Below are 19,069 nucleotides of genomic sequence, written 5' to 3'. Positions count from 1 at the left end.
AGTCCCAGCAGGGGCTTATGATCAGTCACGATAGTGAAATGGCGGCCGTACACATACTGGTGGAAGCGTTTCACCGCGAAAACCACTGCCAGGCCCTCCTTCTCGATCTGCGCGTACTTCTTCTCCGCTGCAGTCAATGTGCGGGAGGCGAAAGCTATCGGCCGCTCGGCCCCGTTCTCCATCTTGTGGGACAGGACAGCCCCAATACCATACGGGGATGCATCACATGTGACGTGCAAAGGCTTTCCCGGATCATAGTGGGTTAGTAACCCAGACGACGACAATTGTTGCTTTACCCGCCGGAAAGCGGTTTCTTGCGGCTGACCCCAAACCCAGGTGTGATTTTTCTTTAGCAGCAGGTGTAAGGGGGCCAGCGTAGTTGCCAGATTGGGGAGGAACTTCCCGTAATTGTTTACGAGACCGAGAAAAGAACGAAGATGCGAAGTGTCAGTCGGGGTGGGGGCATGTTGAATTGCACGCACCTTCTCTGCGACGGGGTGCAGACCCTCGCGGTCCACCCGATAACCTAGGTAGACTCCTTCTTTTGCCTGAAATACGCACTTTGTGTGACGTAAACGGACTCCAGCCTCCGAAAGGCGTTTAAGGACAGCCTCCAGATTTTCCAAATGCTCTTGCTCCGACGTCCCTGTAATCAACACGTCATCTAGGTAGACAGCCACACGTGGTAAACCTCTCAAAATGCCCTCCATAACACGTTGAAAAATTGCGCAGGCAGAGGATACTCCAAAGGGCAACCGTGTATATTCATACAGGCCCCGGTGTGTGTTAATTGTTACATATGGTCGGGAGGCAGGGTCCAGCTCCAACTGCAGGTAGGCGTGACTCATATCTAATTTTGTGAATGAGAGTCCGCCTGCAAGTTTCGCGTAGAGATCCTCTATGCGAGGCATTGGGTATTGGTCGAGTCGGGAAACTGTATTCACTGTAAGTTTATAGTCGCTACACAAGCCAACTGTGGCATCTGGCTTCATTACTGGCACAATTGGTGCTGCCCAGTCAGCAAAACGGACAGGCCTGATAATACCCAAACTCTCCAAACGAGTGAGCTCCCCTTCTACCTTCTCGAGCAAAGCGTAAGGCACTGGGCGCGCCCGGAAATAGCGCGGTGTGGCTCCTGGTTCAACTTGGATACGGGCTACGGCCCCTTTTATTTTCCCCAGACCAGGCTGGAATACCTCTGGGTATCGTCCTAGCACCTCAGTCAACCCTCCAGAAACTGTTTGGAGGATGTGCTGCCATTGCCCGCAAATGGCGCAACCAGTCCCGACCCAACAGGCTGGGCCCATGGCCACGCACTACGATAAGTGGGAAACGCCCCTCCTGGCGTCCATAGACAACAGGGGTCATTGTAGTTCCTGCAATGTCCAGTGGTTCCCCAGTGTAGGTGGCCAACCTGGCCTGTGAGTCAGTTAGTGTAAGGGTCTGTATACCCTGCTTGATGCGGTCGAATGTCCTCTGGGCGATCACGGAGACCGCTGCGCCAGTATCCAACTCCATCTCCAGTGGGTGGCCATTGACCCGTACTGTCACCTTAATGGGGGCCACACGGGGAGCTGCCACACAATGCAGCTGCAGGCAGTCGTCCTCCGTCTCCACGTCCTCAGGAGTGGTCGCCGCAGGTTCGTCCACATGGAAGGTACGGCCTCTGGGCTGGTCCCAGTTACGGCCCCTGGGCTGGTCCCAGTTTCGGTCGGAACGACGGCGCCTCTGGCGTCCCCAGGACCGCCGTCCGCGACGGGGTCGGCGCCTACAAGTCTGACACGGACATGGCTCCTCATCCATTGGCTCTGGAGAAGGCTCCCTTCGGGGAGGAATGTCCGATGGCCACTGGCGTCGGTCTGGTCGTTGCCTCGCCCAAGGTACCGCAGGAGTGCGGGGGGACGTTTTTGGGCGGAAAGGGTTTCGCCCCAAGGCATGCACTTCCATTCCCTGTAGCTCCTGTAGTCCTCGCTCTGCGCTCTCTCGGGACAAGACTATTTGTATTGCCTGTTGAAAAGTCAATGTTGGCTCCGCTAACAACTTTCTCTGGGTGGCCGCATTGTTAATACCGCAAACCAAACGGTCGCGTAACATTTCTGACAAGGTCTCACCATAGTCACAGTATTCCGCAATCCCGCGTAGCCTGGATAAAAAAATCGGCAAGGGATTCTCCAGGGGTCCTCTCAGCGGTATTAAACCGGTAACGCTGGACTATCGTGGACGGGGTTGGGTTAAAGTGTTGCCCCACTATATTCACAAGTTCGTCAAACGTTTTGGTGTCCGGCGCAGCTGGGTACGTAAGGCTCCTAATCACCCCAAACGTATGCGGGCCGCAGGCGGTGAGCAATATGACCACCTGGCGCTCGTTTTCAGTGATATTGTTTGCCCGGAAATAGTAACGCATCCGTTGCGTGTACTGGTTCCAGCTTTCCAGCGCAGCATCAAAAACATCCAAACGTCCGTACAGAGGCATGGTATAATAAAAAACAACTTCCAACCTGTATCCAACAAAAATCCAGGGAGGTGGCTTCAGCAGTGTAGACAGCTATTCACTTTTACCTACGTCGCCAGTTTTGTAAGGGCCCCGAAGAATCCAGCACGAGTTTTAAGGATACAAAATAATAACGTTTATTTACTATAACAATATATACATAGCAGTAACTTCCCTTGCTACCTTCTCCTTCCTCCTGGTTCCTGGACTGGCCAGCTTATTTATAATAGGAGTTTCTCCGCCCCCCTCATTGGGGAAGTTCATACTCCCATAGGATTGTGGGATAATCATTAGTCCCCAGCCAATCGTCAGTAGGCAGGTTATAACAGTCGTCATCATCATCCAATGGGCCAGACCTGCTGTTACTGCCAACTCAGGAGCCGCACCCTATGGTGAGGCAGGTGGGAATCACGGAGTGTTTGCAATGGGGAGTAGTTGGTGGGGTGGAGGGTGTGGAGGAATGCGGGAGTGGGGACACCCATATGGCCGGTGTCACTGCACAACCATGGAGGGCGGTCAGTGGAGTGTGCAATGATGGTCCGTACCTGGGCCCCCCGGTCCCGTGGGGCAGTCACCCCGACCACACGACCTATCCCCTGGTCATTCCCCCGTCACCTCCCCACAGCACCCCCCTCCACCCCAGCCAGTGGCAGGTCCGGCAGCTCACAGTCGTACCTCTGCATGTCCCACCTCCTCACTTTCCCTCATCGGCCATGGCACCTGTTTCATGAAACCATAACTGAAACACGCTGTCGGTAATTTCTCCCGGCAGAGGTGGAGCATTGCAGAGGCCCCGGAGAATACCGGGTCAGGCCTGCCAATGGTATGAAGGTTGTTTACTGTAAGTGGGCAGTAGAATGCGTTGATACTGCTGTCGAGGCATTGGAGCTTGGCTAACTGGCGGGGCTCGGCGCCGGTCACAATTCCAGCCTCCCGTCCAATTCTCTGCCCAATCGCTTTTCCCTATTTCGGTGTCGGCTGATGGAGAATCCCGCCACTTATTTTTAAACTATGTCCTCTGGGTTTAGTCTCTTCGGCAAAGTGAAACATCCTTTGGGTATCCGCCCTTAACAAGTCCCTTCAGGATCATATATGTTTCAGTAAGATTCTGTCTCATTTTTCTAAACTCTAATGGGTATTGGCCGAACCTGTTCATTCTTTCTTCATTAGTCAATCCCTTCATCCCAGGAATGAATCCAATGAACCTTCTTTGAACTGCTTCTGAAACAATGATATATTTTTTCGATAAGGAGACCAAAATGTACACAGCACTCCAGGTGTGGGCTCACCAAGGCCCTGTACCACCGAAGTGAAACATCCCTCCTCAGCAAATTTGCTGACTCTTCATTGAGTGCAGATATTCAAACCTGAATGACCTCAGCTCTTGCCATCGTCTACTCGATTGCAGAGCACTGTGTACCAGTATGGTACAGCTGATCCCATTCTCGTCTTGTAGATATCCAACACAACATTGCGTATCATCTTGGGTAGCCTCTGATCAACTCAACCCCTCTGGTTCCCAGTCATAGAGCCATAGATGTTTACAGCATGGAAACAAGGCCTTTGGCCGAGCTTGTCCATGCCGCCCAGTTTCTATCACTAAGCTAGTCCCACTTGCCTGCATTTATAGACCTGAGCAACGTCCCACCCCCTCACATAAGGAGGGAGATTGCAACGAGTAAAACCCCTGGAAAATGTACACACCAACCCAAGCCTGTCGCTACACAAGGATCGTACCAATCTACCTGCTGCTTGCCTCCCATCACGCCAGCTAAGATCATAGAATCTTAGAATTTACAGTGCAGAAGGAGGCCATTCGGTCCATCGAGTCTGCACCGGCTCTTGGAAAGAGCACCCGACACAAGCCCACACCCCCTCCCTATCCCTACAACCCAGTAACCGCCCCCCCCACCCACACAAAGGGGAATTTTGGACACTAAGGGCAATTTATCACGGCCAATCCACCCAACCTGCACATCTTTGGACTGTGGGAGGAAACCGGAGCACCCGGAGGAAACCCACGCACACACGGGGAGAACGTGCAGACTCCGCACAGGCAGTGACCCAAGCCAGGAATCGAACCTGGGACCCCGGAGCTGTGAAGCAATTGTGCTAACCACTATGCTGCCGTGCTGCCCTAAAAGGACAATGTCAGGAGTGGGATTTGAACCCACGCCCCTAGAAAGGGACCAGAAATCACCAGGCTTAAACAAGGCAAGGAAACACACTCCTTGAGTCTGGCGCCTTAGACCACTCGGCCATCCTGACAAGATCACTGTCACAGGGAATATTAACAGAGGCCCAATGGCAGTAGGAAGAGAACCAATACACTACCATTAAAAACCACTTCCTCACCTGATCCCACTCTGGCTAAAGCCTTTGTACAGCAAACTGGCAGAAAAACGGGCTGAGAGGTGGCAAATGGAGTTTAATGCAGAAAAGTGTGAGGTGATTCATTTTGGAAGGAATAACAGGAAGACAGAGTACTGGGCTAATGGTAAGATTCTTGGCAGTGTGGATGAGCAGAGAGATCTCGGTGTCCATGTACATAGATCCCTGAAAGTTGCCACTCAGGTTGAGAGGGTTGTTAAGAAGGCGTACGGTGTGTTAGCTTTTATTGGTAGAGGGATTGAGTTTTGGAGCCATGAGGTCATGTTGCAGCTGTACAAAACTCTGGTGCGGCCACATTTAGAGTATTGCGTGCAATTCTGGTCGCCGCATTATAGGAAGGATGTGGAAGCATTGGAAAGGGTGCAGAGGAGAGTTACCAGAAAGTTGCCTGGTATGGGAGGGAAGATCTTATGAGGAAAGGCTGAGGGACTTGAGGCTGTTTTCGTTAGAGAGAAGAAGGTTAAGAGGTGACTTAATTGAGGCATACAAGATGATCAGAGGATTGGATAGGGTGGACAGTGAGAGCCTTTTTCCTTGGATGGTGATGTCTAGCACAAGGGGACATAGCTTTAAATTGAGGGGAGATAGATATAGGACAGATGTCAGAGGTAGGTTCTTTACTCAGAGAGTAGTAAGGGTGTGGAATGCCCTGTCAGCAACAGTAGTGGACTCGCCAACACTAAGCACATTCAAATGGTCATTGGATAGAGACATGGACGATAAGGGAATAGTGTAGAAGGGCTTTCGAGTGGTTTCACAGGTCGGCGCAACATCGAAGGCCGAAGGGCCTGTACTGCGCTGTAATGTTCGATGTTCCATGTTCTATGTGACCCATTGCCATGCACCCATTTCTCTAATCAGTGGCCATTGCCGTGCACCCATTTCTCTAATCAGTGACCCATTGCCATGCACCCATTTCTCTAATCAGTGACCCATTGCCGTGCACCCATTTCTCTAATCAGTGACCCATTGCCGTGCGCCCATTTCTCTAAACAGTGGCCATTGCCGTGCACCCATTTCTCTAATCAGTGACCCATTGCCGTGCACCCATTTCTCTAATCAGTGACCCATTGCCGTGCACCCATTTCTCTAATCAGTGACCCATTGCCGTGCACCCATTTCTCTAATCAGTGACCCATTGCCGTGCACCCATTTCTCTAATCAGTGACCCATTGCCGTGCACCCATTTCTCTAATCAGTGACCCATTGCCGTGCACCCATTTCTCTAATCAGTGACGCAGTGCCGTGCACCCATTTCTCTAATCAGTGACCCATTACCGTGCACCCATTTCTCTAATCACTGACCCATTGCCGTGCACCCATTTCTCTAATCAGTGACCCAGTGCCGTGCACCCATTTCTCTAATCAGTGACCCATTGCCGTGCACCCATTTCTCTAATCTCAGACCCATTACCGTGCACCCATTTCTCTAATCAGTGACCCATTGCCGTGCACCCATTTCTCTAATCAGTGACCCATTGCCGTGCACCCATTTCTCTAATCAGTGACCCATTGCCGTGCACCCATTTCTCTAATCAGTGACCCATTGCCGTGCACCCATTTCTCTAATCAGTGACCCATTGCCGTGCTCCCATTTCTCTAATCACAGATCCATTGCGTGCACCCATTTCTCTAATCACAGACCCATTGCCGTGCACCCATTTCTCTAATCAGTGACCCATTGCCGTGCACCCATTTCTCTAATCAGTGACCCATTACCGTGCACCCATTTCTCTAATCAGTGACCCATTGCCGTGCACCCATTTCTCTAATCAGTGACCCATTGCCGTGCACCCATTTCTCTAATCAGTGACCCATTGCCGTGCTCCCATTTCTCTAATCACAGATCCATTGCGTGCACCCATTTCTCTAATCACAGACCCATTGCCGTGCACCCATTTCTCTAATCAGTGACCCATTGCCGTGCACCCATTTCTCTAATCAGTGACCCATTACCGTGCACCCATTTCTCTAATCAGTGACCCATTGCCGTGCACCCATTTCTCTAATCAGTGACCCATTGCCGTGCACCCATTTCTCTAATCAGTGACCCATTGCCGTGCACCCATTTCTCTAATCAGTGACCCATTGCCGTGCACCCATTTCTCTAATCAGTGACCCATTGCCGTGCACCCATTTCTCTAATCAGTGACCCAGTGCCGTGCACCCATTTCTCTAATCAGTGACCCATTGCCGTGCACCCATTTCTCTAATCACAGACCCATTACCGTGCACCCATTTCTCTAATCAGTGACCCATTGCCGTGCTCCCATTTCTCTAATCACAGATCCATTGCGTGCACCCATTTCTCTAATCACAGACCCATTGCCGTGCACCCATTTCTCTAATCAGTGACCCATTGCCGTGCACCCATTTCTCTAATCAGTGACCCATTACCGTGCACCCATTTCTCTAATCAGTGACCCATTGCCGTGCACCCATTTCTCTAATCAGTGACCCATTGCCGTGCACCCATTTCTCTAATCAGTGACCCATTGCCGTGCACCCATTTCTCTAATCAGTGACCCAGTGCCGTGCACCCATTTCTCTAATCAGTGACCCATTGCCGTGCACCCATTTCTCTAATCACAGACCCATTACCGTGCACCCATTTCTCTAATCAGTGACCCATTGCCGTGCTCCCATTTCTCTAATCACAGATCCATTGCGTGCACCCATTTCTCTAATCACAGACCCATTGCCGTGCACCCATTTCTCTAATTAGTGACCCATTGCCGTGCACCCATTTCTCTAATCAGTGACCCATTACCGTGCACCCATTTCTCTAATCAGTGACCCATTGCCGTGCACCCATTTCTCTAATCAGTGACCCATTGCCGTGCACCCATTTCTCTAATCAGTGACCCATTGCCGTGCACCCATTTCTCTAATCAGTGACCCATTGCCGTGCACCCATTTCTCTAATCAGTGACCCAGTGCCGTGCACCCATTTCTCTAATCAGTGACCCATTGCCGTGCACCCATTTCTCTAATCACAGACCCATTACCGTGCACCCATTTCTCTAATCAGTGACCCATTGCCGTGCTCCCATTTCTCTAATCACAGATCCATTGCGTGCACCCATTTCTCTAATCACAGACCCATTGCCGTGCACCCATTTCTCTAATTAGTGACCCATTGCCGTGCACCCATTTCTCTAATCAGTGACCCATTACCGTGCACCCATTTCTCTAATCAGTGACCCATTGCCGTGCACCCATTTCTCTAATCAGTGACCCATTGCCGTGCACCCATTTCTCTAATCAGTGACCCATTGCCGTGCACCCATTTCTCTAATCACTGACCCATTGCCGTGCACCCATTTCTCTAATCAGTGACCCATTGCCGTGCACCCATTTCTCGAATCACTGACCCATTGCCATGCACCCATTTCTCTAATCACAGACTCATTGCCGTGCACCCATTTCTCTAATCAGTGACCCATTACCGTGCACCCATTTCTCTAATCAGTGACCCAGTGCCGTGCACCCATTTCTCTAATCAGTGACCCATTACCGTGCACCCATTTCTCTAATCAGTGACCCATTGCCGTGCACCCATTTCTCTAATCAGTGACCCATTGCCGTGCACCCATTTCTCTAATCAGTGACCCAGTGCCATGCACCCATTTCATTAATCAGTGACCCATTGCCGTGCACCCATTTCTCTAATCAGTGACCCATTGCCGTGCACCCATTTCTCTAATCACTGACCCATTGCCATGCACCCATTTCTCTAATCACAGACTCATTGCCGTGCACCCATTTCTCTAATCAGTGACCCATTGCCGTGCACACATTTCTCTAATCACAGACCCATTGCCGTGCACCCATTTCTCTAATCAGTGACCCATTGCCGTGCACCCATTTCTCTAATCAGTTACCCATTGCCGTGCACCCATTTCTCTAATCAATGACCCATTACCGTGCACCCATTTCTCTAATCAGTGACCCATTGCCGTGCACCCATTTCTCTAATCAGTGACCCATTGCCGTGCACCCATTTCTCTAATCAGTGACCCATTGCCGTGCACCCATTTCTCTAATCAGTGACCCATTACCGTGCACCCATTTCTCTAATCACTGACCCATTGCCGTGCACCCATTTCTCTAATCAGTGACCCATTGCCGTGCACCCATTTCTCTAATCCGTGACCAATTGCCGTGCACACATTTCTCTAATCAGTGACCCATTGCCGTGCACCCATTTCTCTAATCAGTGACCCATTGCCGTGCACCCATTTCTCTAATCAGTGACCCATTGCCGTGCACCCATTTCTCTAATCAGTGACCCATTGCCGTGCACCCATTTCTCTAATCAGTGACCCATTGCCGTGCACCCATTTCTCTAATCAGTGACCCATTGCCGTGCACCCATTTCTCTAATCAGTGACCCATTGCCATGCACCCATTTCTCTAATCACTGACCCATTGCCTTGCACCCATTTCTCTAATCAGTGACCCATTACCGTGCACCCATTTCTCTAATCAGTGACCATTGCCGTGCACCCATTTCTCTAATCAGTGACCCATTGCCATGCACCCATTTCTCTAATCACTGACCCATTGCCGTGCACCCATTTCTCTAATCAGTGACCCATTGCCGTGCACCCATTTCTCTAATCAGTGACGCAGTGCCGTGCACCCATTTCTCTAATCAGTGACCCATTGCCGTGCACCCATTTCTCTAATCAGTGACCCATTGCCTTCCACCCATTTCTCTAATCAGTGACCCATTGCCGTGCACCCATTTCTCTAATCAGTGACCCATTACCGTGCACCCATTTCTCTAATCAGTGACCCAGTGCCGTGCACCCATTTCTCTAATCACAGACCCATTGCCGTGCACCCATTTCTCTAATCAGTGACCCATTGCCTTCCACCCATTTCTCTAATCAGTGACCCATTACCGTGCACCCATTTCTCTAATCAGTGACCCAGTGCCGTGCACCCATTTCTCTAATCAGTGACCCAGTGCCGTGCATCCATTTCTATAATCAGTGACCCATTGCCGTGCACCCATTTCTCTAATCAGTGACCCATTGCCGTGCACCCATTTCTCTAATCACTGACCCATTGCCGTGCACCCATTTCTCTAATCTCTGACCCAGTGCCATGCACCCATTTCTCTAATCACAGACCCATTGCCGTGCACCCATTTCTCTAATCAGTGACCCATTACCGTGCACCCATTTCTCTAATCAGTGACGCGTTGCCATGCACCCATTTCTCTAATCCGTGACCCATTGCCATGCACCCATTTCTCTAATCAGTGATCCAGTGCCTTGCACCCATTTCTCTAATCTCTGACCCAGTGCCGTGCACCCATTTCTCTAATCAGTGACCCATTGCCGTGCACCCATTTATCTAATCAGTGACCCATTGCCATGCACCCATTTCTCTAATCAGAGACCCATTGCCGTTCACCCATTTCTCTAATCAGTGACCCATTGCCGTGCACCCATTTATCTAATCAGTGACCCATTGCCATGCACCCATTTCTCTAATCAGAGACCCATTGCCGTGCACCCATTTCTCTAATCAGTGACCCATTGCCATGCACCCATTTCTCTAATCACTGACCCATTGCCGTGCACCCATTTCTCTAATCACTGACCCATTGCCGTGCACCCATTTCTCTAATCAGTGACCCATTGCCGTGCGCCCATTTCTCTAATCAGTGACCCATTGCCGTGCACCCATTTCTCTAATCAGTGACCCATTGCCGTGCACCCATTTCTCTAATCAGTGACCCATTACCGTGCACCCATTTCTCTAATCAGTGACCCAGTGCCGTGCACCCATTTCTCTAATCAGTGACCCAGTGCCGTGCACCCATTTCTCTAATCAGTGACCCAGTGCCGTGCACCCATTTCTCTAATCAGTGACCCATTGCCGTGCACCCATTTCTCTAATCAGTGACCCATTACCGTGCACCCATTTCTCTAATCAGTGACCCATTGCCGTGCACCCATTTCTCTAATCAGTGACCCATTGCCGTGCACCCATTTCTCTAATCAGTGACCCATTGCCGTGCACCCATTTCTCTAATCAGTGACCCAGTGCCATGCACCCATTTCATTAATCAGTGACCCATTGCCGTGCACCCATTTCTCTAATCAGTGACCCATTGCCGTGCACCCATTTCTCTAATCACTGACCCATTGCCATGCACCCATTTCTCTAATCACAGACCCATTGCCGTGCACCCATTTCTCTAATCAGTGACCCATTGCCGTGCACACATTTCTCTAATCACAGACCCATTGCCGTGCACCCATTTCTCTAATCAGTGACCCATTGCCGTGCACCCATTTCTCTAATCAGTTACCCATTGCCGTGCACCCATTTCTCTAATCAATGACCCATTACCGTGCACCCATTTCTCTAATCAGTGACCCATTGCCGTGCACCCATTTCTCTAATCAGTGACCCATTGCCGTGCACCCATTTCTCTAATCAGTGACCCATTGCCGTGCACCCATTTCTCTAATCAGTGACCCATTACCGTGCACCCATTTCTCTAATCACTGACCCATTGCCGTGCACCCATTTCTCTAATCAGTGACCCATTGCCGTGCACCCATTTCTCTAATCCGTGACCAATTGCCGTGCACACATTTCTCTAATCAGTGACCCATTGCCGTGCACCCATTTCTCTAATCAGTGACCCATTGCCGTGCACCCATTTCTCTAATCAGTGACCCATTGCCGTGCACCCATTTCTCTAATCAGTGACCCATTGCCGTGCACCCATTTCTCTAATCAGTGACCCATTGCCGTGCACCCATTTCTCTAATCAGTGACCCATTGCCGTGCACCCATTTCTCTAATTAGTGACCCATTGCCATGCACCCATTTCTCTAATCACTGACCCATTGCCGTGCACCCATTTCTCTAATCAGTGACCCATTGCCGTGCACCCATTTCTCTAATCAGTGACCCATTACCGTGCACCCATTTCTCTAATCAGTGACCATTGCCGTGCACCCATTTCTCTAATCAGTGACCCATTGCCATGCACCCATTTCTCTAATCACTGACCCATTGCCGTGCACCCATTTCTCTAATCAGTGACCCATTGCCGTGCACCCATTTCTCTAATCAGTGACGCAGTGCCGTGCACCCATTTCTCTAATCAGTGACCCATTGCCGTGCACCCATTTCTCTCATCAGTGACCCATTGCCTTCCACCCATTTCTCTAATCAGTGACCCATTGCCGTGCACCCATTTCTCTAATCAGTGACCCATTACCGTGCACCCATTTCTCTAATCACTGACCCAGTGCCGTGCACCCATTTCTCTAATCACAGACCCATTGCCGTGCACCCATTTCTCTAATCAGTGACCCATTGCCGTGCACCCATTTCTCTAATCAGTGACCCATTGCCGTGCACCCATTTCTCTAATCAGTGACCCATTGCCTTCCACCCATTTCTCTAATCACTGACCCATTGCCGTGCACCCATTTCTCTAATCAGTGACCCATTGCCGTGCACCCATTTCTATAATCAGTGACCCATTGCCTTCCACCCATTTCTCTAATCAGTGACCCATTGCCTTCCACCCATTTCTCTAATCAGTGACCCATTACCGTGCACCCATTTCTCTAATCAGTGACCCAGTGCCGTGCACCCATTTCTCTAATCAGTGACCCAGTGCCGTGCATCCATTTCTATAATCAGTGACCCATTGCCGTGCACCCATTTCTCTAATCAGTGACCCATTGCCGTGCACCCATTTCTCTAATCACTGACCCATTGCCGTGCACCCATTTCTCTAATCTCTGACCCAGTGCCATGCACCCATTTCTCTAATCACAGACCCATTGCCGTGCACCCATTTCTCTAATCAGTGACCCATTGCCTTCCACCCATTTCTCTAATCAGTGACCCATTGCCGTGCACCCATTTCTCTAATCAGTGACCCATTACCGTGCACCCATTTCTCTAATCAGTGACGCGTTGCCATACACCCATTTCTCTAATCCGTGACCCATTGCCATGCACCCATTTCTCTAATCAGTGATCCAGTGCCTTGCACCCATTTCTCTAATCTCTGACCCAGTGCCGTGCACCCATTTCTCTAATCAGTGACCCATTGCCGTGCACCCATTTCTCTAATCACTGACCCATTGCCGTGCACCCATTTCTCTAATCAGTGACCAATTGCCGTGCACCCATTTCTCTAATCAGTGACCCATTGCCGTGCACCCATTTCTCTAATCAGTGACCCATTGCCGTGCACCCATTTCTCTAATCAGTGACGCAGTGCCGTGCACCCATTTCTCTAATCAGTGACCCATTACCGTGCACCCATTTCTCTAATCACTGACCCATTGCCGTGCACCCATTTCTCTAATCAGTGACCCAGTGCCGTGCACCCATTTCTCTAATCAGTGACCCATTGCCGTGCACCCATTTCTCTAATCACAGACCCATTACCGTGCACCCATTTCTCTAATCAGTGACCCATTGCCGTGCACCCATTTCTCTAATCAGTGACCCATTGCCGTGCACCCATTTCTCTAATCAGTGACCCATTGCCGTGCACCCATTTCTCTAATCAGTGACCCATTGCCGTGCACCCATTTCTCTAATCAGTGACCCATTGCCGTGCTCCCATTTCTCTAATCACAGATCCATTGCGTGCACCCATTTCTCTAATCACAGACCCATTGCCGTGCACCCATTTCTCTAATCAGTGACCCATTGCCGTGCACCCATTTCTCTAATCAGTGACCCATTACCGTGCACCCATTTCTCTAATCAGTGACCCATTGCCGTGCACCCATTTCTCTAATCAGTGACCCATTGCCGTGCACCCATTTCTCTAATCAGTGACCCATTGCCGTGCACCCATTTCTCTAATCAGTGACCCATTGCCGTGCACCCATTTCTCTAATCAGTGACCCAGTGCCGTGCACCCATTTCTCTAATCAGTGACCCATTGCCGTGCACCCATTTCTCTAATCACAGACCCATTACCGTGCACCCATTTCTCTAATCAGTGACCCATTGCAGTGCTCCCATTTCTCTAATCACAGATCCATTGCGTGCACCCATTCCTCTAATCACAGACCCATTGCCGTGCACCCATTTCTCTAATCAGTGACCCATTGCCGTGCACCCATTTCTCTAATCAGTGACCCATTACCGTGCACCCATTTCTCTAATCAGTGACCCATTGCCGTGCACCCATTTCTCTAATCAGTGACCCATTGCCGTGCACCCATTTCTCTAATCAGTGACCCATTGCCGTGCACCCATTTCTCTAATCAGTGACCCATTACCGTGCACCCATTTCTCTAATCACTGACCCATTGCCGTGCACCCATTTCTCTAATCAGTGACCCAGTGCCATGCACCCATTTCTCTAATCAGTGACCCATTGCCGTGCACCCATTTCTCTAATCACAGACCCATTACCGTGCACCCATTTCTCTAATCAGTGACCCATTGCCGTGCTCCCATTTCTCTAATCACAGATCCATTGCGTGCACCCATTTCTCTAATCACAGACCCATTGCCGTGCACCCATTTCTCTAATCAGTGACCCATTGCCGTGCACCCATTTCTCTAATCAGTGACCCATTACCGTGCACCCATTTCTCTAATCAGTGACCCATTGCCGTGCACCCATTTCTCTAATCAGTGACCCATTGCCGTGCACCCATTTCTCTAATCAGTGACCCATTGCCGTGCACCCATTTCTCTAATCACTGACCCATTGCCGTGCACCCATTTCTCTAATCAGTGACCCATTGCCGTGCACCCATTTCTCTAATAAGTGACCCATTGCCGTGCACCCATTTCTCTAATCAGTGACCCAGTGCCGTGCACCCATTTCTCTAATCAGTGACCCATTGCCGTGCACCCATTTCTCTAATCAGTGACCCAGTGCCATGCACCCATTTCATTAATCAGTGACCCATTGCCGTGCACCCATTTCTCTAATCAGTGACCCATTGCCGTGCACCCATTTCTCTAATCACTGACCCATTGCCATGCACCCATTTCTCTAATCACAGACTCATTGCCGTGCACCCATTTCTCTAATCAGTGACCCATTACCGTGCACCCATTTCTCTAATCAGTGACCCAGTGCCGTGCACCCATTTCTCTAATCAGTGACCCATTACCGTGCACCCATTTCTCTAATCAGTGACCCATTGCCGTGCACCCATTTCTCTAATCAGTGACCCATTGCCGTGCACCCATTTCTCTAATCAGTGACCCAGTGCCATGCACCCATTTCATTAATCAGTGACCCATTGCCGTGCACCCATTTCTCTAATCAGTGACCCATTGCCGTGCACCCATTTCTCTAATCACTGACCCATTGCCATGCACCCATTTCTCTAATCACAGACTCATTGCCGTGCACCCATTTCTCTAATCAGTGACCCATTGCCGTGCACACATTTCTCTAATCACAGACCCATTGCCGTGCACCCATTTCTCTAATCAGTGACCCATTGCCGTGCACCCATTTCTCTAATCAGTTACCCATTGCCGTGCACCCATTTCTCTAATCAATGACCCATTACCGTGCACCCATTTCTCTAATCAGTGACCCATTGCCGTGCACCCATTTCTCTAATCAGTGACCCATTGCCGTGCACCCATTTCTCTAATCAGTGACCCATGGCCGTGCACCCATTTCTCTAATCAGTGACCCATTGCCGTGCACCCATTTCTCTAATCACTGACCCATTGCCGTGCACCCATTTCTCTAATCAGTGACCCATTGCCGTGCACCCATTTCTCTAATCAGTGACCCATTGCCATGCACCCATTTCTCTAATCACTGACCCATTGCCTTGCACCCATTTCTCTAATCAGTGACCCATTACCGTGCACCCATTTCTCTAATCAGTGACCATTGCCGTGCACCCATTTCTCTAATCAGTGACCCATTGCCATGCACCCATTTCTCTAATCACTGACCCATTGCCGTGCACCCATTTCTCTAATCAGTGACCCATTGCCGTGCACCCATTTCTCTAATCAGTGACGCAGTGCCGTGCACCCATTTCTCTAATCAGTGACCCATTGCCGTGCACCCATTTCTCTAATCAGTGACCCATTGCCTTCCACCCATTTCTCTAATCAGTGACCCATTGCCGTGCACCCATTTCTCTAATCAGTGACCCATTACCGTGCACCCATTTCTCTAATCAGTGACCCAGTGCCGTGCACCCATTTCTCTAATCACAGACCCATTGCCGTGCACCCATTTCTCTAATCAGTGACCCATTGCCTTCCACCCATTTCTCTAATCAGTGACCCATTACCGTGCACCCATTTCTCTAATCAGTGACCCAGTGCCGTGCACCCATTTCTCTAATCAGTGACCCAGTGCCGTGCATCCATTTCTATAATCAGTGACCCATTGCCTTGCACCCATTTCTCTAATCAGTGACCCATTGCCGTGCATCCATTTCTCTAATCACTGACCCATTGCCGTGCACCCATTTCTCTAATCTCTGACCCAGTGCCATGCACCCATTTCTCTAATCACAGACCCATTGCCGTGCACCCATTTCTCTAATCAGTGACCCATTACCGTGCACCCATTTCTCTAATCAGTGACGCGTTGCCATGCACCCATTTCTCTAACCCGTGACCCATTGCCATGCACCCATTTCTCTAATCAGTGATCCAGTGCCTTGCACCCATTTCTCTAATCTCTGACCCAGTGCCGTGCACCCATTTCTCTAATCAGTGACCCATTGCCGTGCACCCATTTATCTAATCAGTGACCCATTGCCATGCACCCATTTCTCTAATCAGAGACCCATTGCCGTGCACCCATTTCTCTAATCAGTGACCCATTGCCGTGCACCCATTTATCTAATCAGTGACCCATTGCCATGCACCCATTTCTCTAATCAGAGACCCATTGCCGTGCACCCATTTCTCTAATCAGTGACCCATTGCCATGCACCCATTTCTCTAATCACTGACCCATTGCCGTGCACCCATTTCTCTAATCACTGACCCATTGCCATGCACCCATTTCTCTAATCACTGACCCATTGCCTTGCACCCATTTCTCTAATCAGTGACCCATTACCGTGCACCCATTTCTCTAATCAGTGACCATTGCCGTGCACCCATTTCTCTAATCAGTGACCCATTGCCATGCACCCATTTCTCTAATCACTGACCCATTGCCGTGCACCCATTTCTCTAATCAGTGACCCATTGCCGTGCACCCATTTCTCTAATCAGTGACGCAGTGCCGTGCACCCATTTCTCTAATCAGTGACCCATTGCCGTGCACCCATTTCTCTAATCAGTGACCCATTGCCTTCCACCCATTTCTCTAATCAGTGACCCATTGCCGTGCACCCATTTCTCTAATCAGTGACCCATTACCGTGCACCCATTTCTCTAATCAGTGACCCAGTGCCGTGCACCCATTTCTCTAATCACAGACCCATTGCCGTGCACCCATTTCTCTAATCAGTGACCCATTGCCTTCCACCCATTTCTCTAATCAGTGACCCATTACCGTGCACCCATTTCTCTAATCAGTGACCCAGTGCCGTGCACCCATTTCTCTAATCAGTGACCCAGTGCCGTGCATCCATTTCTATAATCAGTGACCCATTGCCGTGCACCCATTTCTCTAATCAGTGACCCATTGCCGTGCATCCATTTCTCTAATCACTGACCCATTGCCGTGCACCCATTTCTCTAATCTCTGACCCAGTGCCATGCACCCATTTCTCTAATCACAGACCCATTGCCGTGCACCCATTTCTCGAATCAGTGACCCATTACCGTGCACCCATTTCTCTAATCAGTGACGCGTTGCCATGCACCCATTTCTCTAATCCGTGACCCATTGCCATGCACCCATTTCTCTAATCAGTGATCCAGTGCCTTGCACCCATTTCTCTAATCTCTGACCCAGTGCCGTGCACCCATTTCTCTAATCAGTGACCCATTGCCGTGCACCCATTTATCTAATCAGTGACCCATTGCCATGCACCCATTTCTCTAATCAGAGACCCATTGCCGTGCACCCATTTCTCTAATCAGTGACCCATTGCCGTGCACCCATTTATCTAATCAGTGACCCATTGCCATGCACCCATTTCTCTAATCAGAGACCCATTGCCGTGCACCCATTTCTCTAATCAGTGACCCATTGCCATGCACCCATTTCTCTAATCACTGACCCATTGCCGTGCACCCATTTCTCTAATCACTGACCCATTGCCGTGCACCCATTTCTCTAATCAGTGACCCATTGCCGTGCGCCCATTTCTCTAATCAGTGACCCATTGCCGTGCACCCATTTCTCTAATCAGTGACCCATTGCCGTGCACCCATTTCTCTAATCAGTGACCCATTACCGTGCACCCATTTCTCTAATCAGTGACCCAGTGCCGTGCACCCATTTCTCTAATCAGTGACCCAGTGCCGTGCACCCATTTCTCTAATCAGTGACCCAGTGCCGTGCACCCATTTCTCTAATCAGTGACCCATTGCCGTGCACCCATTTCTCTAATCAGTGACCCATTACCGTGCACCCATTTCTCTAATCAGTGACCCATTGCCGTGCACCCATTTCTCTAATCAGTGACCCATTGCCGTGCACCCATTTCTCTAATCAGTGTCCCATTGCCGTGCACCCATTTCTCTAATCAGTGACCCAGTGCCGTGCACCCATTTCTCTAATCAGTGACCCATTACCGTGCACCCATTTCTCTAATCAGTGACCCATTACCGTGCACCCATTTCATTAATCAGTGACCCATTGCCGTGCACCCATTTCTCTAATCAGTGACCCATTGCCGTGCACCCATTTCTCTAATCACTGACCCATTGCCATGCACCCATTTCTCTAATCACAGACCCATTGCCGTGCACCCATTTCTCTAATCAGTGACCCATTGCCGTGCACACATTTCTCTAATCACAGACCCATTGCCGTGCACCCATTTCTCTAATCAGTGACCCATTGCCGTGCACCCATTTCTCTAATCAGTTACCCATTGCCGTGCACCCATTTCTCTAATCAATGACCCATTACCGTGCACCCATTTCTCTAATCAGTGACCCATTGCCGTGCACCCATTTCTCTAATCAGTGACCCATTGCCGTGCACCCATTTCTCTAATCAGTGACCCATTGCCGTGCACCCATTTCTCTAATCAGTGACCCATTACC

At 50.1% G+C, this 19,069-nt stretch overlaps 1 protein-coding gene and 1 non-coding gene across 2 annotated transcripts in view; one reads left to right on the top strand and one right to left on the bottom strand.

The window, feature by feature from the left end:
* LOC140411509 (dynein axonemal heavy chain 6-like) overlaps positions 1-19,069 on the top strand; it is a 1,703,852-nt gene that overhangs the window by 626,754 nt on the left and 1,058,029 nt on the right. The gene's annotated exons all lie outside the window — the stretch shown is intronic.
* Positions 4,641-4,759, bottom strand: trnal-caa (transfer RNA leucine (anticodon CAA)). The gene is made up of 2 exons: positions 4,722-4,759; positions 4,641-4,686 (listed from the first exon to the last, which is right to left on the bottom strand). It is a non-coding gene; the product is annotated as a tRNA-Leu (tRNA).

This window comes from Scyliorhinus torazame, chromosome 4 (assembly GCF_047496885.1).
Source record: "Scyliorhinus torazame isolate Kashiwa2021f chromosome 4, sScyTor2.1, whole genome shotgun sequence".
NCBI lineage: Eukaryota > Metazoa > Chordata > Chondrichthyes > Carcharhiniformes > Scyliorhinidae > Scyliorhinus > Scyliorhinus torazame.
Note: the sequence above shows the minus strand (reverse complement) of the source record. Positions and strands in the feature narration are given on the sequence as shown.